At 44.7% G+C, this 22708-nt stretch overlaps 2 protein-coding genes across 8 annotated transcripts in view; one reads left to right on the top strand and one right to left on the bottom strand.

Annotated features, from left to right (window-relative positions):
- The window catches only part of HELT (helt bHLH transcription factor), a 130572-nt gene that overhangs the window by 61900 nt on the left and 45964 nt on the right, over positions 1-22708 (bottom strand). The gene's annotated exons all lie outside the window — the stretch shown is intronic.
- The window catches only part of ACSL1 (acyl-CoA synthetase long chain family member 1), a 106037-nt gene that overhangs the window by 41996 nt on the left and 41333 nt on the right, over positions 1-22708 (top strand). For 2 of the 7 annotated variants that reach the window (XM_083459929.1, XM_083459926.1), the window contains exon 1: positions 17698-18286. The exons of 1 other annotated variant lie outside the window; for it this stretch is intronic. The gene's annotated coding sequence lies outside the window, so the exon portion shown is untranslated. Of the gene's footprint in view, positions 1-17697; positions 18642-20961; positions 21028-22708 lie in introns of those variants that run through there. 4 more of the 7 variants (XM_083459931.1, XM_083459930.1, XM_083459928.1 and 1 more) reach the window with 4 other exon arrangements.

Raw genomic sequence — 22708 nt, 5'->3', positions numbered from 1 at the left:
CAAATGCCTACCGGCTGCTGAGCCATCAAGAGTTGCTAAGTTCAGGTTTTGGTGTCTCATCCCAGGAAATGTGACGGAACAAGAGAGATCTTTCAAATAGTTTAGCCCTGACCTTGTCCACAGTCCCCAAGCAGTGAAAGCTTTTAGCACTGCTATGCTGATGCTTGCGCTCTGCCTAGGAAACAAGCATCCATCTATCAGTAGGTACATCAAGGAGGTATTAGGGCTAGGTGTGTCAAAGGAGGGCTGGAGTACTGGCTGGGGGAGGATACGTTTTGTGAAATACTTTTTTCTGGAGGGTCCCGTGTGCGCGCGCACGTGCAGGATAATGTAACATAATAATTCATATAAACAATTAAAAAATCCCCCCAATCCTAACTTAAACATTTATTTATATATGTGTATATTTATATTTATATGTCCAAATGAATATCCAAACAAGACTGATGATCATTTGATAAAAATTCAAACATAGAAAAGGCAGTGAGATCTTCAAACCACTGAGTAATGAAGGTTGAGTGCTTCTCCTTCCAGTCTTGAAGCAGAAGTCTCTTTGCCACCATAATGTCTCATAGGATCCGTTTTCATTGTGCCCACAAAAAGGGAATGTAATTTAGAAGTGTCTGAACACCTGAAAATATAAATAATTCCAGTTGAGTCGCCCGTTATGGCGGACAGGAGCTCTTTCGCAGAAAGGGCGCCAGTGCTTTGAAGGCAGGGGAGAACCGCTAGAGCGCTGCGGTACCCTGAAAAACCCTCAGATCAAGCGTTCTGAGGACCTGGTGTTCCTGTGGGTGTCTGGAATGACTCCCCCGCTCCCCGGTAAACTCCAAAAAGAGTGCCGAGTGTGAGCGGGGTTGGAGACGGAGGCACTTGGGAATTGAGGCGCTTCCTTCATTGCACGAAGCTCTGAGTCTGGCAATCGTGAGCTGCCAATTCCTCCAAAGAAAAATCGATTGGAAATTCGTGAGTAAAAGGATATCACTTTGACTCTTTAATTTGGAAGTTGCTATGGAGTCCAATACACCTGCAACATCATTTTGGGCCTACGGACAAATAACGTTACAAGACCCTTTCGTGGTGTTGATGCTGTGAGCCCCTCCATCGTAGGCTCAGGTGGTTTATATATATAAACCATATATTATAAAGACACCACAGCCTTCACTGTGCCTCGTTTAGTAGTAGTAGTGATGATGATGATGATGATGATGATGATAATAATAATAATGTATTATTTGTAATCCACTCATCAGACTGGGTTTCCAGCCACTCTGGGTAGCTTCCAGCATATATAAAAACACTGTAAAACATTACACCTTAAAAAGCTTATACTAGGCTACTATCAGATGTCTCCTAATATATATATAATTACTCATCTCCTTGACATCTGATGGGAGGGCGTTCCACAGGGTGGGCGCCACTACTGAGAAGACCTCTGCCTGGTTCCCTGTAGCTTTACTTCTCACAGTGTGGGAACCACCAGAAGGCCCTTGGTGCTGGATCTCAGTGTCCGGGCTGAATGATGGGAAGGTGCTCCTTTAGGTATACGGGGCCCAGGCTGTTTAGGGCTTTTTTCCCCTTTCCTTTTTTTATTTCATTTTAATACAACACATACAAAAAGAAAATATGAGGCTTTTTCGGGCTTTAAAGGTTAGCACCAACACTTTGAATTGTGCTCAGAAATGTACTGGGAGCCAATGGAGGTCTTCCAGGACCAATGTTATATGGTCTCAGTGACTGCTCCCAGTCACCAGTCTAGCTGCTACATTCTGGATTAGTTGTAGTTTCTGGATCACCTTGAAAGGAAGCCCCATGTAGAGCGCATTGCAGTAGTCCAAGTGGGAGAGAACCAGCACATGTACCACTCTGGCAACACAGTGCACAGGCAGGTAGGGTCTCAGCCTGCGTACCAGATGGAGCTGGTAGACAGACACAGAATTAACCTGTGACTCCATGGACAGCTGTGAGTTCAAAATGACTCCCAGGCTGCGCTCCTGGTCCTTCAGGGGCACAGTTTCCCCATTCAGGAAACATGAACTTTGGAAACATGAACTGTGTGAATGACCAAGAGCCCCTGGAATCATGCACTGCTCAGAGACTGGGGTGGTGTGCAATAATAACAAATCATCTGCAAAATAGCTATTTGAAATTCCACTTCATGTAAAAAAAACAACAACTATGAATTTTCCTATTCTGCTCCAAACGCAAATAAAATATCAATGGAGAAAGGACAGCTCTGCCTCGTACTTCTCCAAACCAAGCACACTTGAAAGAATTCCATTTGTTCACACCTGTGATTGCTGAGAAAGCTGTAAGATTCTATTCCAATTCTTAAATTCCCAAGGAAACCTGGTGAGAGCATGGCAAGGTTGTGGGATTGTTATGCAATACAATAAGAGCCCTCAGGTGATACTAAGCCAGTTCATTCAGTTTATTTGATCTACCTTCTTTTAGCTATACAGCTGCAACATTACTCACGATATCACCAGCCACAATCAAAGCATCAGAACACATTCCACTTTCATTGTCAGCATTAGCTAAAAGAGAATGAAGTTCTAAGCTGCCTAGCACAGGCTCTCATGGTCCTCTCCTTTCAAAGTAAACAGTGACTGGTATATCTTTGCTTGATTAAAAAAAAAAAAGGCCTATTGCCCGCTCTATGTTGTTGGCATCCATCTGTCTCGAGAGACAATGGAGTGCATCTCTGCGGGTAAAATCAAACTGCTGCATTAGCCTGGCGGTCCTAAGCTGCCCAGATGACAAGGCCCCCTCTTGACCACATTGATATGGTTTCAAAGGACAACAGAGCAATACATTAGGCACCAGCTTAGGAGCAGGGATTGCTGGAAAGAGGAGTACAAGGCACCATCCAACCATCTCAGGGACTCCAGATTTGTATATGGTTTACTCCTTAGTCTTTTCTTCTCCCACAAGGTAGCAGAGGTGTAGGATCAGAGTTTTCCTTCTCCTAGATGGGCTACCTTCCCAGGTTGAAGTGCCCCATCTGCCCCCTCTACAGCACATGCAGAAACTGCTTTCTTGACCATTGGATCCACTATTGGTCTCATCCACTCAATCCGCCGGAGCCTGTCTTCGCATGCAAGGGAAGTCTCTAACTCACTGAGGGTTTGAGACCCATCAGCTATCTCACCTGGTTTAGTTGGCCCGTTGAAGCTGTTTCCTGGGGTGTGGCCTCTGTCACATACTGACATCTTCTAGGAGCCACAGGTAAAAGCTGAGTGCAGGGTGGGGACCAAAGGTGGACAAGCTACCCCAGAAGGAGCACAACAAGTCCCCCACCAGAGGCACTACCTCTTCCCTAACACCCCGTATACCCATGGTATTTTTAAATATAGATACAGTGGTACCTTGGGTGGTGCGGTGGTCTAAACCACTGAGCTTGGGCTTGCCGATCAGAAGGTTGACGGTTCAAATCCCACAACCGGGTGAGCTCCCGTTGCTCGGTCTCAGCTCCTGCCCACCTAGCAGTTCGAAAGCACGTCAAAGTGCAAGTAGATAAATAGGTACCGCTCCGGTGGGAAGGTAAACAGCGTTTCCGTGTGCTGCTCTGATTCGCCGGAAGCGGCTTAGTCATGCTGGCCACATGACCCGGAAGCTGTCTGTGGACAAACGCCGGCTCCCTCAGCCAGTAAAGCAAGATGAGCTCTGCAACCCCAGAGTTGTCCACTGCTGGACCTAATGGTCAGGGGTACCTTTACCTTTACCTCGGTTTACAAACTGAATCCATTCCAGAAGTCCATTCTTAAACCAAAACCATTCTTAAACTGAGGCACGCTTTCGCTAATGAGGCTTCCCACCGGTGGTGCCCTTCCACCGTTCGGATTCCGTTCTTAGACCGAGGTAAAGTTCTCAATCTGGGACACTATTTCCGGTTTTGTGAAGTTCGTAAACCGAATCGTTCTTAAACAGGACTGTTCTTAAACTGAGGTACCACTGTACTGGGGGTTATCGCATAGGTGAGTTGCTAGAGAGCCAGTGTGGTGTAGTGGTTAAGAGCAGTGGGCTCGTAATCTGGTGAACCGGGTTCACTTCCCCGCTCTTCCACATGCAGCTGCTGGGTGACCTTGGGCCAGTCACACTTCTTTGAAGTCTCTCAGCCTCACTCACCTCACAGAGTGTTTGTTGTGGGGGAGGAAGGGAAAGGAGATTGTTAGCCGCTTTGAGACTCCTTAGGGATATCAAATCCAAACTCTTCTTCTTCTTGCAACTTCTGGTTGCCCAAGTCACCTGGACTGCAGGATAAGTATTACTCCAGAAACTTAGGACTAACATCACACCTGTTCATTTAGTAAGCCTCAGTAAGCAAGAGCTAGAACTGGCACATGGCTCCATCTCTTCTTCAGAGAGATGCAGGAAGGACACAGCTTAATCCTCCTGCTCTGTAGTATTGAGATAACTTGTCTGCCAAACAAGTGTTCTTTCACTGCTGCTGTCCCCATCCGCTATCCTTTAGCAAGGACGTTTGGATGGGGCTTTGCCAATTTAAGTGTTCTCAGGATTGCATTCCTCCCTTACAGATTGGTCCATTAAATATAGCACATGCTCTTGGCATCAAATGTGGGGCAAGGGGAACGACCTGTAAACACTCCTTGCACATGTTTCTTTAGCAAGTTACTAAGTTATGAGGGGGACTGGGCCAAATGGACAGAGCAGAGCTTGATGAAGAGAAAACAGGAGAACCATCTTTGCAAAGTGCCTCATTTTATTTCTTGTATTTTCCCTGATCTTCGATAACCAGTAATTTTTGCCTGCCATAGAAGTGATCCCAAATCCACCTAATCAGAACAGAACAGAAGCTGGTACAACTTGAAAATGCAAGGAAGGAAGATGGCTTGTCTTGTTGATTTTGCTAATTTGCTCTGTGGCTTTGAATTGTTTTACGCACTGTTTAATGTTTGCCTGTTTTCAGCTTGTGGAACTTTTATTGTATTTGCATTGGGTTTTTTTGTATGCCACCTTAAGAGCCCTCTGGGAAAGTGGCTCATACATTTCAAGCCAGACAGGTCAATCTTCGGCATATATGACTGAAACTGCTTTTATTTATTCAAGAGTAAAGCAAACCACCTGATCATTTTGTTGATCACGCAATATATCTGCTGATTTTACATGTCATGCAGGGCAACCCTGTCTATGTTTACTCAGAAGTATGACTTGCTGTTTTAGTGGTTCTTACTCCCTAGAAAATGTACTCAGGATTGCAGCCATTGAAACTGTGTATACATCATACGTTAAAAGCACATAACTTCCCCCTCCCCCCAAAAAAGCATCATGGGAACTGTGCTTTACCCTTCATAGAGTTACATTTCCCTTTTTTAAAAAAACTACAATTCCCAGGATTATCCCCCCCCCTCCCAGACGTCAATAACTTTAAATGTGTGGCGTGTATGCTGGGTAGCCAATGCAGTGTCATATAGATCTTTTGTAGGGCTGCCATACATCTGGATTTCCCCGGACATTACTGGAATTTCAAAGGCACAATTGACATCTGGGGGGAATTTCCAAAAGGCAGCGCTTTGTCCTGGATCTTAGGCAAGTCAATCGAAAAATCATGTTTATTTGGCGATTTTGTAAAAATAATAATAATAATAATAAATCTCAGCAACTTAGGGGTTTTCCTTTAAAAAGCTCCACAGCTCTTTCGGGGTGTCCTGGTTTTTTACTTTTTGAAATATGGCAACCCTATCTTTTGGACTACAATTTCCATCATCCTGACCACTGACTATGTTTGCTAGGGCTGATAGGATTTGTAGTCCAGAATATATGGAGAGCACCACTTTGGCTTGCCTTGCATGTGCTACATCTGCACATTCTCATGTAGGAAAAAGCATATAAACAATCAGCTATGATGACTGCGCTTGCACCTGTTTTGCTGCAGCTCTCCAGCATAAAGGGCTTTACCCAGGTTTTGCACAACTGAATTCGAAGGAAGGGCTGAGAACTGGAATGTGTGCAAGCCTATGCTGGAGCGGCCCCAGCACACAGAAGTCAGTAGTACTTTACCTTGCCTAACCCTGGGAAGGATTAGAAGGCAAATCTGCTAGACTCCAACAAATTGGCAATCCATGTAGCAGCCCCAGATTTAGGGCTGTCTGGGCAGCTCCACCACACAGGGCACTGAGCCGAGGGGGCACATAATAATAATAATAATAATAATAATAATAATAATAATAGAAGAAGAAGAAGATTTTTACAGCTATATGCTGAGAAGATCCATAAAAAGCAAGTGTACCAACATGAATTATTGTGAAAAAAAAGAAATATTTAAGGCGGAAGCACCCAATTTTGTCCTCACTCAGGGTGCCATCTTACCAAAGTCTGCCCCTGAATGTTGCTAATCAAATGTGAGTAAAGAAGAGTTCAACAACAGTGTCAGGGTGTTGTGACATCATCAGAGCCTGAAGCTGTAAAAGCCTGTTGAGTCGCTAAACATCCTGTTTATGCTTCTTATTTCTTGTACTTCTAGTATTGTATGGCAAGCTGCCATTCTGGCAAATGGGGCAATTATGGAGAAAAGAGCCAGCATTGAGACGGGGAGAGGAAATACATATACCTCCTATAGGCATCTTTTGCCTCCTATTAGGGTGCCCTCTAAATAACCAGTCTATGACCTTCTTAAAATGTGCGCCTATCCAAATCACGAGTGTTTAACATAGTAGAAAAAGGAAGTGACAAATGATGAACAGCTGGTGCAGTTAGTTCATTAAGAATACAATCCTATGCATCTCTACTCAGAAGTAAATCCGATTAAGAGTGCAGCTCCATTAAGGGTATGCAAACTCCTATCCATCCAGTTCATGGAATGCCGTGAGGCTGGGTCTTCATCCCCTCAATTGCCACAGCCAATAGGATAACCCTTTTCTGAAACATACAGGTGACACCCCACTTACCGGGCTATGTTCCAGTGCCCTGCATGCATAAATGAAAATCGCGTAAGTGAGGAGCACCCTCTAAAAACAACCTTTAAATGCCCTCTCTGCCACTCCCTCTCCAACCCAGATCAAAATTACCGTACAAAGAATATCCACAACTGGAATTGAAGCAATGGGGTGAGCTGGAGGACATGTGGAAAAGCAGCTGCTTCTGCTACGCTACTAAGCACAGTAGCTGTTAGGTGGGGAGGCTGAGCAGCCTAAACAAAGCCCCGCTGTGCCTCCAGTCTCTTATCTGCCCTCACTGAAGTCCTTGCCAGGCTCTGAGGAGGGTCTTTAGCTCTCTCCCTTCATTTCCTGGTATGAATCAAATTATTAAATTATTTTCTAGTGCCGCACATATACAAGTTGATTGCGCACAAGTAGAGTGTCATTGGCTTTGAATGCACTCGAACAAAAGGGAGAAACAAGCTAAAAGGAAGGCACACTTGGCAAACCCTCGTTGTGATCAACTCCTGCCCGGAAACCTATGTCCCCACTGTGGAAGGATGTGTGGATCCAGAATTGGCCTCCACAGTCACTTACAGACTCACTGTTAAGACCATGGAAGACAGTCTTACTCGTCTACGAGTGATTGCCAAAGAAGAAGAGAAACCTGTACTCAAAACCCTCTTCAGTGATTAAAGTCATCGTACAATCAGATGCTTACAAAATCGATGAGGGCACCTTTAAATCAGGAAGGGATAGTAAGCTGTCATCCTTATTTATATTCATGTATGTCTTAACAGTGCTTCTGTTGAGTATCTGTTGTACAGTCTATTATTACAGACGCTTCAGGTTACAGATGCTTCAGGTTACAGACTCCACTAACCCAGAAATAGTACCTCGGGTTAAGAACTTTGCTTCAGGATGAGAACAGAAATTCACGCGGCGGCAGCAGGAGAACCCCATTAGCTAAAGTGGTACCTCAGGTTAAGAACAGTTTCAGGTTAAGAACAGACCTCCAGAATGAATTAAGTTCTTAACCTGAGGTACCACTGTAGTATTGTCAGTGTGATGTAGTTGCCACAGTAGGACAAGGGAGACCAAGTATGAAATGACCACACAGCCATGAAGCTTTCATTGGGTAACCAGGTGGGTCAGAGTTACTCTCAGCCTAACCTACCTCACAGAGTTGCTATGAGGGTAAGACAGGAAAGGGAACCACTTGTATCCTCTTGGTTTGTGCAGACTTAGGAGGATATAGCATTGAATATAGCAGTTCTGATACAGCCCAAGAGATTACTGTGCTCAAATACCATTACTTACTTACTTACTTACTTATCAAACCTTTATTAGGCATTGTGCAAATAAAACCATAAAAGAGGAAATAACATATAAAAGCCTTGAAATATATATAAAAGGGAGCAGTTGGCTACATACATATATATATATATATATACATATAAAATCAGTGGTTTTCGTTGTTAACCTGCTCCTTGGAGGACTGCTACCAAAAACTCGGCTACCCCCGCCGTTACCCTTTGGTCGACGTCGGATAGGCAGAATCCCACACATTCACCTTGCTGGGGTTCCAGACCACCCAAAAGAGGGGACAGCACGCGTTGACGTGGGATACTGTACAATGGGCAATGAAAGAGAATATGCTCTACAGTGTCCGGGACATTCATAGAACATCTGCAGAATCTCTTGTTTCTAGGAATGTTTTGATATCTTCCCCTGACAAATGCTGAGGGAAAAACATTCAAACGGGCCAGCATAAAAGCCCTACGTTGGGCTGGGATTATTAATTTAGTGACGTAATTGGCTCTGCTATCTAAGATATTTAAATCATAGAATATGGGGGAGCAAATTTTGTTTACAGCTGCCGTAATATTTTGTCTCTCGACATCCTTTAGTCTAGTTAGGATATTATGGAAAATGTATTGCTCATTAGAATTGTACAGGGGCTCCAGCTCGATGCCTAAAGATTCAATCTTTTTTTCGAGGTACTGATACCATCTTGATTTATAGGAGTCTTTGAGCAAATCAGCGAGCAGACTTGATGGAGGGCAGCGAAAATGGCAGCGTAACCAGTACTTTATTGAGGTGGACCATGCCCAATATTCCATTGTGTGTATGCCTATTTCTGCACACATTGTTTCATATTTGATCACAGCTGGGAGTCCAAGAATACGTCTCAGAAAGCTGGAGTGAATCTTTTTTAAATCACTGTTATATGCTTGGACCCATAGCGGGATTCCATAGAATATCTGGGATTGCACTTTTGTTTGAAATATCTGATTGGCCGCAGGAATAAATTGATTACTTTTCTGATAATAAAAACGGGCAACTGCTGATGAGGTACACTTTGCCTGTTTTATGGCATTTGTGCGATGATTTGCCCACCCTAAATTGCTCTGGAATAAGATTCCCAGATACCTATAGATTTTCAAATACCATTAACTGAGCTTTTGAAAAAGGGAACCTTTTGAGAGCTAATGAGCATCAACAAACATCCATTCTTTCTCTTTAGAAACAGCATTTACAAACATTAGGTTGTGCCCAGAATGTTTGCTTTCTTTCTGGTATGTGACTCCTTTTTTCTGAACTCTTTGTGATCAGTATTTCAGAAACTACTTTCCTGTTTGGTTTGGCAAGGATATGTAGGCTTTGAAAAGGTATGTTGTAACTATTCAGGTGAAGGGAGGCCCTAATGTCACCCCGAGGTTAGGAAAAGGGACTCTCTTTGCAGGGATGGACTTTGGTAAGATGGCGTCCTGAGCAAGCAGAAAATTTGGTGGCCTCCCCTTCAATATTTCTTATTTTCACAATAATTCCTTTATTATTTATTATTATTTGTGCCCCCCCCAGCTCAGCACCCTGTGCGAATGAACTGCCTGCACCACCCTAAATACGGTGCTGCTCTTTGTTAGATATTGAGATAGAAAGCATGCTTTTTGGTAATTCTATAAGGGAAATGGCAAAAGGGAGAAAAATACAATCACTTGTGTGGGGCTGAACTACATGTGATGCATGCACCTGCAAGCGACCCAAGTCAGCACGCATAAATAATAAAATTCACATTGCAACTGAAAAGGATAGCCCCACCCAGTGCTTTTTTCCCAGGGGTATGCAGGGGTATGCATACCCATGAACATTTTGTGAATCTTTGTACTTTTGTCCATTTACTGTATTTATTTTTCCTGATTTGAACTATATAAAATGGTGGTTTTCTTCAGTCAAAATGAAAGTACCCCTAAACATATTATTTTATGGGGGGGGAGCACTGACCCCACCAATTCAAATACGGTAGGATAGAAGGCTATTAATCAGATCAAGGAAATAGTTATTTACTGCGACAGCATTAAGTGAAATCCAATGCCATTCTTTTTAAAAACAAAATCAAAACTAAAGGATGTTTAAGTGCACACTTTAAAATGTAATGTATGAATTGATTTTGAGAGGAACTTGATAGCAATCAGGTTGTTTGGCATAGCTGGATTGTTGCAACAGGCTGGGAAACAGGTTGACAGATCTTCCGAATGCAGGGAGAAGCAGTGGAGAGTATGCATAATGCAGATCAGAAGGTATTTCTACAGAGTCAGGGGTGGGACACAAGCAGGGAGTGTTTTACGGTAACTCCTGCAGGAGCGACAAATAGGATGGAGTCTGCAAGTAGCCCACTGGCCTTGCGTTATGCAGGCCTATTTCACGTGTTGCAAAATGAACTCTCACTCTCTCTATCCCCACCCCCCTTTTGTGAGCGGTGTTCTCAAGCCAGGCATTTAAATCGGCATTTCCCTGGTGAAGAGGCCTTTCAGCTCACAATTCATTCAGTTTCACTGAATGCAATTTCAACAGGGAACCATGTCCTGCAACTGGCTGCACCTGTCTCAATAGCATTATGTTATATATATTTGGGGTTTGTGGATTTAGGGTTTGAAACAAGTGTATATTAGACAATGAGAGCTTAATGCAGCTTTCTCCAGCCTGCTGCCCTCCAGGTGTTGTAGGGCAATAACTTCCCTCATCCATGACCAATGGCCATGCTGACTACAGCTGATGGGAGTTATAATCCATGAACATTTGGTGGGAACTAGGACGCGGGTGGCGCTGTGGGTTAAACCACAGAGCCTAGGGCTTGCCGATCAGAAGGTCGGTGGTTCGAATCCCCGCAACGGGGTGAGCTCCCGTTGCTCGGTCCCAGCTCCTGCCCACCTAGCAGTTCAAAAGCACATCAAAGTGCAAGTAGATAAACAGGTAACGCTCCGGCGGGAAGGTAAACGGCGTTTCCGTGCACTGCTCTGGTTCGCCAGAAGCAGCTTAGCCACATGACCTGGAAGCTGTACACCAGCTCCCTCAGCCAATAAAGTGAGATGAGTGCCGCAACCCCAGAGTCGTCCGCTACTGGACCTAATGGTCAGGGGGTCCCTTTACCTTTAGGCTTGGGAAAGGTGGCATCAGAAATTATTATGGCCAGCTTTTGAAAGCCACAGCCACATTAGTCAAAACTCATAGAGAACTTCTCTTGCGCTGTACCCTTCAAGTGTGTTTATGCCTTTCCCCAGATAACTGTAACCTGTCTGAGGCTCCTGCTGCAGAAAACTAAGGATCACTTATCCCATTTTGGTTAGATGTATAGCCTTCTCCTATGCATCCACCTCAGGAAAAACACATTTTATAGGTGAAGGGACTCTGCACAGTGCTTGATTTACCAGTCCTTGTGACAATCATAAGTCACTCCTGTTGCTAGAGCCGATCTTCAAGGTTTTCTTTTTCCAATAATAGAAAAGGAACCTATCCATTTTGGTTTGGTTTCTTTTAACACCCTGAATGAATCTCTAATTGGATAAACCCACAAGGCATGCAGAATGGAAAGTCATAGTCTCCCTGAAGCATTAGGGAGCACCAAAGAAGTCAGCGTTGGATCTGCAGACAAGCACATTTATCACTTGTGGAATAAAGGAGAGACAAGCTAACCAGTGGCAGAAATACACACCAACCCAGTGGAAGCTGGCCCATAAGGGCAGGGTGGAGGCTCTGCTCTCACCAACCTCAGGCTGCCCTCAGACAGTCTCCACCTGCCTGCTTTCTTCTTACTCCCAGTCTGGAGGGTGATGTTGATTGTCTGCTTCCTCTGTCTATGTTAGGGCTGCCATATGTTTGAGTTTTCTTGGACATGCCTGGAATCAGACTGTCAAAATTGCAACTAGGGCGATTTTTTAAAAAAGAAACATGCTTTTAAAATGCAAAAAAATAAAAATACCCTAAAAAACTTCAACACCCCCCCCCACAAAAAAGGTCAACAACTTTCTCCAGATTTTCACTTTGGTGAGTATGACATCCCTATGTTGCCCTTGTACACTCCAGCAGGGAAGAGGATGGGGACAAAACTATAAACAGGTGGCCTTGCCTCTCATTGGCCCTAACCCCACCTACTGTTGGTCTCTATGCCTCTCGCCCTCCCATTCTGAATATGCACCAGCCGCCACTGCACTGACCTGTTTGTAGAGATGTTTGTAGGCCGCACCCCAAATTTTCCTATAACTTGAGCCGTTATTCTCAAATAATTTACCTCAAAGCAACTTGATTTCCCTCAGTAGATTATTTCATGTTTGGGGGGGGAGGGGCTTTGAGCAACAATACTTTTGATTCCTTACTGATTTCCAATGTAATTTTTATGATGTTCTTGTTAATACTTCATAATATTTTTATGTAATTGTTAATTCATGGTGAGAAGCACTTTAGTTTTTTGTCAGTGAGTACTGGGGAGGACTTTGCAAGTTGCAGTAGGAGTCCGTGCTGTGACTGAGAGACTTAACAAGGAAGAGAGTCTGGTAAAGACCATTAGGCCCTGGCTGCGGATCCACCTTTAGTGGATCGAACAGATGGGGATGGAACTAGCTGGCAACAAAAAGACTGCTGCTGTTAATGGAACACAGTGGCTAAGGGCCAAAATATGTTAGCTAAACATCAGTGTTTTGAAGTGCAGCAATTTAAATTGTGTTACTGTTAGGCCTGGCTGCTCAATCTGGATTGGGAACCTGGGGTGGGGGACTGGGGGAGCTTTAACCCTTTAACCCCTGCTGTGGTCCTGATCCAGATCAGTACCTCCTCCACCATGCCTTCAATTTGCACTGAGGGGTAATAGAAGTCCCATTCATTTCAACTGAATCTGGGGCTAGGGGGCAGCTTTCAATAATACAGTGGTGCCTCGCAAGACGAAAAGAATCCGTTCTGTGATTCTCTTCGTCTAGCGGTTTTTTCGTCTTGCAAAGCATGCCCATTGACGGATTAGCGGATTAGCGGCTTTTAGCGGCTTTTAGCGGCTTATCGGCTTATCGGATCAGCTGATAAGCGGCTTAGTGGCTTAGAAAAAGGGGGGGGGAACCGCAGGAACTCGCAAGACATTTTCGTCTTGCGAAGCAAGCCCATAGGAGATTCGTTTTGCGAAGCACCTCCAAAACGGAAAACACTTTCGTCTAGCGAGTTTTCCGTCTTGCGAGGCATTCGTCTTGCGGGGCACCACTGTAATAATAATAATAATAATAATAATAATAATAATAATAATAATAATAATAATTTATTATTTATACCCTGCCCATCTGGCTGGGCTTCCCCAGCTACTCTGGGCAGCTTCCAAAAAAAATAAAATAAAATACTGTAATACATTCTATCTTTGTTCTCCTGCAAATCCCAGCCACATTGACACACACCAGATAGAATATGGTTCTAACAGAAGGGAGGCAAGATTGAGCAGGTCTGGCAACGATGCAAGGGCTACAGTCCTAAGTGCTGTTACTAAAGGCTCATCCATGATGCTGTTTAATGTGAATTGTAAGCTTCCTGTGCCTCCATTAATTCTCCGTTGTCCATATGATGGTCGCCTCTAAATCACTGCCTTCCCATACTTCCTTCTCCCTCAATCCAGATTTTCTCATACTAGGGATACTCCAAAAAAAGAAAGAGTATGAGAAAATCTGGATAGAGGGAGGGGGAAGTATGTTTTAGAGGATAATGTCAAATGAACAATAGGGGATTAGTGGGGGAACATGAAGCTTACTGTCCACATTAAACAATGGTGTGGATGAGCCCCCAAGTCCCAATGAGATTCTCTGTGATTTACATACATGTTGAAGATCAAGCTGTAGATCTCAAAATGTGTGACCTCAATATTCAATGGCTTCACCATTTCAAGCCTTTCCATGGGGGGCAAGAAGGGGGCAGCTGCTCCCCTAAATCAGGAAAAATCAGTACAAATCAATACCAATATGAGGTTCTGCTTTCCCTAACAAAAGCCTGTCCCCCCAAGAAAAAATCTTGGCTATGCCCACACAGCCTTTCCATTCTGTTCCATTTTCGAAGCTTATGCATTCATCAGTATAGCACTGCACATCTTCCTGAAGGGGAGGGGCAGGGGTGGAGAGAAACACAGCCTACTCGTTTTCACATCTACCTTTTGAAAGACAAATGAAATGGAGAAGTTTGCAAAGGGAGGCATTCCCACCAGCAGCTCTGTTTCATTCCACAGCACCGTGACTGAGGGCTTGGTGTGGATATTGCAAAGGAATGCATGGAGTTGAGTGGATAAGCTTTAATCCATTTATGGTTTTGGTACATTAGGAATGGTGGGCATTAGCACCTAGAAAGGGCAGAATACTTCTCTCAGATTTCCGTGTAAATAGACTCTGGGGAAGGTGAATGACAGAGTGGACTATCCTGTTTTTTGGGTTTTTTTGTAAGGATGAACGGATTAGTTTTAACCCAGAGAAAGGCAATCCTTCCTTGCAGTACTATAAGCCTTTAAGAACAAAATGACTATTTGAAAAAAAATTATCTAAGTATTACCACACAGGTATTTACATGTTGTTCTGGCATCAGTGTACAGACCACATGAAATCCAGTTCTTTGAGTATCCACCCACTGGAGATATATTACCAAGGTCATAAATTTCCCATCTAGCTTTCTATCTTCTCTTGCATCAGAGTACCCTGATTCAAATACACAATTAAATTGGGTTAAATAATGCTTATGTATAGTAGCAATTATATATAGGCATGCATCTAATACTCAAAACTATATAATTAAAAAAAAATAGAAATCATAAATGGTCAGGTCTCTCAATTTTGTTTCCTTCTCCTCCTGTTATATCACTCTTCAGAAAATGCCCCAATATTCTTCATTTGTTTCCCCTCCCTCTCCCTTTTTGGCAAAAATTTTTAATGTCTCACTCAAAAAAAAAACCACACCCAAAGGTATATGATGATGGGAACTGGTCCAGGAGTGAAGATGCAGTTAAGCAACCTCATGGGTTATTTGCCAAACATTTCCCCAGCAATACAGGAATTGACTTTGATATGCAAAACAGGTTTTTATTTAATCAGATCCACACTGCGTAACTTACCATAACTTTAATGTAGTCCTCTATAAGCAACAGCAAACTCTTCTGTTAAACTATAATTTACAGTGCATAAAAGGGGTATTTAAAAGCACACACAGAACCCTATACAGATGGAGTACTGAAATATTTTATTCATTACCTTTTGCTCTATCATCTATATCAGGGGTCAGCAACCTTTTTCAGCTGTGGACCGGTCCACCATCCCTCAGACCATGTGGTGGGCTGGACTATATTGGGGGGGGGGGAATGAACGAATTCCTATGCCCCACAAATAACCCAGAGATGCATTTTAAATAAAAGGACACATTCTACTCATGTAAAAACACGCTGATTCCTGGACTGTCCGTGGGCCGGTTTGAGAAGGCGATTGGGCTGTATCTGGCTCCCGGGCCTTATTTTGCCTACCCCTGATCTACATTAATAAGTAGAAAGGTTTTTTCCCTCTGAAATGTTTTCCTGGTCAATCAACAGCAACATACTGGTAGTTCCTTTTCAATTTAAAGAGCAAGTCAGTGAACCCCCAAAAAGAGAAAGCGTATTGATACCAATGCAAAAACATGGTTACGTGAATACACAAAAGTGCATAAATTATATATATCTGTTTGGGTTATATATAGGTATAAATCTAGTATCAGACTGCAGCAGCTTATAGGTAAGATAACATAAGTTAGTGGTACCGCTAGATATGACACAGCTCATTAAAACATGATGTTGTAGTAGCTGGTGTGCAAGAGCTATGATGACCCTGTGTGGAATCAATGCACTTCAGTGGCTGGAGTGTTAAGAACATAAAGTTACCTGTACAGATCCCTGCCTTTAAACACACACACACACACACACACACACACCCTTAATTTTCTTGCCAATGAATGGGGACAGGATATGCTTCCCTTCAGTTTTGCAACCCCAGGGCACTCTGTTGGAGCAGAGTGTTCTTTCTGGCAGGCAGAGAGGAGGGATGCAATGCGAACATTTAGCATTAATAGTTGGATATTGCAACCCCTGGTGTTTGGTTATATTATTGGGGGAGCAATAAAGAATTATGTAAGTTGGAAATTATGACACTAGTCCCTGCTGAGTATGTGTAGCAATGAGGAGGGGGCTATGGGCAGGGTCTCAAAGAGAGGGACTATTACAAAGATCTGGCTAAAGTTACACAAAAGCCTCTCTTTCACAACGACAGACATAGACTAGATTTTAAAATCTAGTCGCTATACATAGATGCCACTGGATAAAAATGCTCTCCCGAGACACAAAATGTGAGGCAGAGGGGAGAGGTACCAATTATGCCACTGAATAACAGGCTGGTTTAAAGGTTTGAAAACAGAATAGCAAAATGATACTTCAAGCATTTCCCCCCCAATACTGTTTCAATACTGAAAGAATACCTTTCAATACTGAAAGAATGCCTTTTGGGCATTCAAACTTTTGCTCATGATAGAGAGATTTGAGTCTGTCTCCTAGTCCTCTCCCTTCTCCAGTTCCTCTGAGAGGAACACAGGCAGCTCCATTAGTTAAGTCCATTGGTCCATCTAGTGGAGCATTCAGATGGGACATTCTCTGCCCTACCTGGGGATACATCTTGGCACCTTGTGCAAGTCCCATTCTCACAGGTATTTACCAGGAAGAGGGGGGGAGGGATGTAAACTTTGGCAAGCTCTATGAGTTACCTCTGTGGGCAACTAATCATGTTTGTTGTTGTTTAGTCATTTAGTCGTGTCCGACTCTTCGTGACCCCATGGACCAGAGCACGCCAGGCACTCCTGTCTTCCACTGCCTCCCGCAGTTTGGTCAAACTCATCGTCCCCTTCTCCTTGTGCCCTCCACCTTTCCCAACATCAGGGTCTTTTCCAGGGAGTCTTCTCTTCTCATGAGGTGGCCAAAGTATTGGAGCCTCAGATTCACAATCTGTCCTTCCAGTGAGCACTCAGGGCTGATTTCCTTAAGAATGGAGAGGTTTACTGAGAAGTAATTCAGCGGCAAATGTGCAGTCAAAGAACACTCTCTTTCCCCCCCATATAAAAAAGGTGGTAGGTTTGTTTCATTTATTGGGGGGGGGGTAAGCACTGAAGTGATGCTGCTTCCTAGGATTTGTTCTCCCAGGCCACAGATCCCATGGAACTCATGGAGACATGCTTCTGAGTAGACCCGTGTAGAACTGCCCTGTTAAGCCGGGTGCTTGACGGTGTGAGGGGTGTGCGCACGTTTTTGTTTGTTTTGGCTTGCTCTTGCTTCTTAAAGGGCTTAATTTTGATGGATGCTTGGTTCTTCCAGAGAACCTGTTTTCTCCCCTGAGCCGGTCTCATTCCACAGAACATGTGGTGCAATAAATCAGTTTCCAGGGGGCAGTTGCGCTGAACTAATCCCTTCCTTACAACAACAACAAGCGAGGTGGCGCGCAGCGGAGTCTTACGCCTCCTTTTAATTATTAGCCGCTTTAGGGCGGCATCAGCTTTCGCGGACCAGACCCTCGATCCTTAATGCGCATCCACAGCTAGGTGGCGCGAGCTGCGGTAGGCGGCGGACAGGCGAGCGCACGCCGTGGGTCCCTTGAGAATGCGCAGAGCGCAGCCCTTCCGCCCGCGCGCAGTCCCTCCCTCCTCCGCAACTCCGAGTACCAGGCCAACCCCGAAACACTGGCTCTGCCCCGTGGCGCCCTGTGACTGACTGCGCCCGGCCTTCCTCCTCGTCCTCGTCCTCCCAAATTCCGATTGGCTGTGGGCGCAAAGGCGAGGACGCCGTCTGGTTGGCTGGCCAGCCTCCTGAGGGTCCTAGTGCCCCAGCTCTCGTTGCGCTTGCAGGAAAGGCGGGCCCGACGCGACGTAGCCACACGCTCTGCTGCCGCTGCCGCTGCAGCCACAGCTCCGGCCGGGGGTGTTTTGTTTTGTTTCCTTTTTTTCTTTTTTGCGGGCCGCTTAAATAGGACGAGCCGGGCGCTCCAGCTGCAGAGCGCCTCGTCGGTGTAGCCGCCGCCGCAGCCGTCGCCACTTGGCCAGGAGCGAGACGAAAGCAGGTGGGTGAGTCAGCCCGCCAAGACCGGCGCCTGTCATCCCGCAAGGAGAGGGTTGAGCCCAGCGCGCGGCGGAAGAAGCTTCCGCGGCCCGCGGGGACTTTCCCGCTTCTCCCCCAGCCTAGAGCCGCTTTCCTCCAGGCGGACCTTTCCTTCCCAACCGCCGCCGCCGCCTCTGTGGCTGCTGCCGGGAAAGGGGGCGGGGAAGAGGGGGTCGCCCTGGCTCGAGAGCCGCACGTCAGGAAGCCGAAGCTTTCGGCCAGGGGCCTCCCCGCCATACATAGGCCGACTGGAGAGGCGGCGGCGCCACCGCTGCCACGGTTTGCGGGGACCAGGCGAGCCTTGCCATCGAGCCGAGGTCGGTCGCAGCATCTTCGGGGGGAGGGGCGGCGTTTGCGGGAGGTGGTTTGGGGGAGATGATGTTCCGGGTTGTCAGGGCTCGGGAGATGGCTGGCACTGGGCTCCTCCGCATGCCGCCCCCGGCGAGTCTGAAGGCGCAGATGGACGCAGATTTTCTCATTATGGTGACGGGGAAGTGGTTGGTCTTTTGGACAAGCGTTTGCTGCATTCCGAGGCACTGAATGTCAGGGCAGGGAAAGGGGAGACTAATCCATCCCCCCCCCCGGACTTGGAATGTGTGTAATTAATATTATTATTATTTGCCACCACGCTAAAACTACGAGAGCTTTTGCATATGGGCCTGTAAAAAGGTGCAGCTAGTCAGGTCAACAATGCTGCCCGCCTGCCACTAACTTGCTCCCCCTTGGGCTGGCTTCTTATCACATGATGGAACTTTCCTCGGCTTGCTCAAGAACCATCAGGGTTTGGTAGAACAGCTCAGTGTAACGATATTGTTATTTGGAGGTGGGATCTGCCTTGCAGCGGTCCTTGGACTGCTGCCCAACCAGTTGGGATAGGCATGAAATGCTTTTAGGTAAAAGTGTCTAATGGTAGCATTGCTGCAGAAATAGTAATTTATTATGGACGGGGCCATTCTGTTCCCATTTAGGATTGCCATATTTCAAAAAGTAAAAACCAGGACACCCCGAAAGTTGTCAAGCCTTTTTTTTTTTAGGAAGCCACTGAAATGTTGTGACAGATTGGTGCAGAATATTCAACAGGTTTAGCAATTGAAGTAGGAATCTTCTTCCTTGAGGATAAATGGCTGTGGCTTCATTTCAATATTTGAACAATGGTGATTAGGCTAACCAGAGCTCATTTGGAAGCATATTCATGGTGTTTTACTGTTGGATATGTGTCAGCTTTGGTTGATGGTCAGATTATTGCTGTGGTGGTTTAATGTCCTCTATTTTGGGTGCTTGGATAGCTTCTCACAGGTATGTAGAAAGCAGAAGAGGGGACACTTTGGCGGGTAGAAGAGGGGAAAAGGAGGGAGTATGATAAAGGAATAGGCAAACGTAACCCCTATAGTATCATAAATTTGCCTAAGAGTAAAAGATGGAGTAGATACCTTTTGAGTGGATGTTTGCTTGAGTCGTATTGCTTAGTGCAAAGTGGCTCCAAAAGCAGCTTAATGAGACTCTTGCTGGGGTTTTTTTCTAGGTAGCTCTTAACTACACACTAAAAAGGTAGTGATAATCCAAAATATACTATACTTTTAGTAAGGTAAAATTAGTCTTTGATCTCTTAGTGGAATACTTTTTGAACTAACATTTACTGTCATTACTAAGAGTCGTGTTGTGCTAGAGGGCCTTATACCCCTTGGGTTCCTCGCTTTTAAATGCTCTTATGGTGCCAGAAGTTCTGGTACTGTTTCTACTTGTTTGCTTGCCATAGGACTAGAGTGGTGGCCTTCCAGATGTTGTTGGGCTTCAACTCCTATCAGCCTCAGCCAGCAAGGCAAACAGCCAGGGATGATGGGTGTTGTGATACACTTTCAGTTGAAAGGATAGCCAGCTTAGCCATCACTTACAGCAGAAATAAAACTTTAGAGGCTAACAAATATGTGGTTCCACAAATTTTCATCAGTCACCAAGAATGAAGGACTGTAGTCCCAGAAAGCTCATTCCCTAATAAATTGGTCTTTAACAGTGGCAGAACGTATGCCAGTGTTGCCCGGGGTGGGCGTATGGGATGTGCCCCTGAGGGGGGCGCGTGCCACAGTTCAGAGTTAGGAGAGGGGTGAGGAAGCTGCTGCCCACTCTCTTCTTTCTCTCCACTGTCAGGTCAGGCCTGACCCGGGGCCGGAGTTGTGCCAGGCCCAAGCGCTGCAGCTCCTTCTGGCCAGGATCCGATGAAGGAGCCTACTCTGGGGGCGCCTGTTTGCGTTTGGGGCCACAGCACACACACCCCCTCCCACGCTTCATCTCTGATCCTTAATGTTTGTTTTTGGTTGTTCTGATAAAATCATACTGTGGTCTACTTTACAGGATTGCTGTGAGGATAAAGCAACTATCAAACACTTTGCCAAACTTAAAATGCTATTAAAACAAGTAGAATGGTGCAGAGAATGGTCTAGATGAGAACTCAGTGTGCAGAGCCTATATGTAGTATACTTAGGGTCATGGATAGCACCCTGCCCGTACCCTCCACCCAGGCAAACCTGTCCTAGCAGATAGCCACATACTGCATTTGCTGAGGACCCACATGTAAAGTCTGGTTTTTGTAGGTCTGAATATCCTGATTGTGTTTCCAGTGCTTTTCTCTTTGATTTCCAGATAGACTTTTTCCAAGATTCCAAACTTGGTCACCCCTTTCTCAATTCAAAAATTGGGAGTAAGCAGGTGGGAGACACATTTTATTTTGCTTGTTCTTTATTTATCAGTTTTACATTTATATCCATTCCACCTTTCATCCAAGGAACTCAAGGTGGCACTTTCCCCCATGTTATTCTTGCAAACACCCTGTGAGGTATGTTAGATTGAGAGACTGTGAATGACCCAAGGTCACACAGGAGCCTTTGTGCCTGAGTAGGTGACTTTTACCCTGATCTCCCAGGTCTTAGTCCATTTAATATCCTTCTACTTTATTCCACATTCTGGAAAGAATGTGGAACATATAAATGAATAAGCTGGGAAAGGAGAATAATATATTTCCATAGGTTTGGAAACTTATGGGGTCCCTTTTTTAGCAGTCCTGTGTGGATCACCAATTCCAGCCTTCATTTCTAACCCATTCAGACTGCAATCCTGCAAACACCTATCAGGAAGCAAACCCTATGGGATTCTGAGTAACATACAGTTACTGTGGCATGAATCTGCACAAACAATTCTGAACCAAGTTAACTGTGGTGTTTGAGCGTCTAGTGTTTCCTTGAAAAGGAGGATAAAAGAGAGGGGCAGAACAGTTAATGGACACGAGGCTTTTTCTCCCATTAGAGAAGCAACTGCGACAGAAAGGACCTCTTCTGAACCAAAGAAAGACATTTTTCAGTTTAGTTACCCTAGGTGTTTGTAAAACTTCAATGATTTGCATGGGAGGAGGATGGGGAGAAACCTGTGACCTCCTAGATGCCCTGCCAGGTCCAGTGACCACCAAAGTTTTGGTGAAAACCAAAATTATACTAGCTGTTAAATTGTTGTGCTATATAAATGTGCCTGAGGAGACCAAGATTTGCCCATCAAGTACTGTATACTTGTAGCCTTTTTTGTAGCAATATAGGTGCTCGAATTTATCCACAGCTAAGTTACAAATAGATTACTTGAGAAAAAAACATTTAAAAGTAGGAATACACTAAAACAAAATGTATCATGAAAATAACAGTGCAATCCCACCCTATTGAATTCCCTATTTAAGACCTGTTGAATTCAATGGAGCTTCTCCCAGGCAAGAGGGTTAAGACTTGTGGCCTTAACTATGTGTTTGTTGCATAACTATACTGCTTAAGACTGCAGGTAGGGTATAAACCTTCTACATTTAGCAAGCTAACATGCAGAGCAAAAGACCCTAGCTGTGTAACTGGGCACCAGTTGATCTCTTTATAGAAAATGTGCAGAATGTTAAGATGAGTGGAGTAGCATTTGGGCAGGTAGTTCATTCACAAGTAATGCCTTTTTTGTTACGATGATGTTGACTCTGAAGTACCTATTTCTCAAGGTTATGACATTAATTCTCTAGAAGTCATGTTTGCTTCTGTCTAATGAGGTGTTGTCCAGATGCTGTCTTGAGAGAACATAATTTGCAGCTCAGTAACCTGGAATTCTGAAGCAACACACAGCCAGGGTCTGATTGTGCTGTTTGCTGAAACACTTGTAGTCCCTGTAAAGATACACAAGACTTACTGCCATTTTAAATTGTTGGGAACGATGAAGAAATGAGTTAGGTTGTATCTAGGTTATGAATCTGTAAGAAACTAAAACAAGTTAACTTCTGTATTCATCCTCAAACTAAGGTTTAAAGTGCTCTCCAAACTTTGTATCAACAGCAATGGAGATTATACTTGCTTTCGGGCAAGAAAAAAGAAAC

This window comes from Podarcis liolepis (genome assembly GCF_965112155.1).
Source record: "Podarcis liolepis genome assembly, chromosome: 9".
NCBI classification, from domain to species: Eukaryota; Metazoa; Chordata; class Lepidosauria; order Squamata; family Lacertidae; genus Podarcis; species Podarcis liolepis.
Note: the sequence above shows the minus strand (reverse complement) of the source record. Positions and strands in the feature narration are given on the sequence as shown.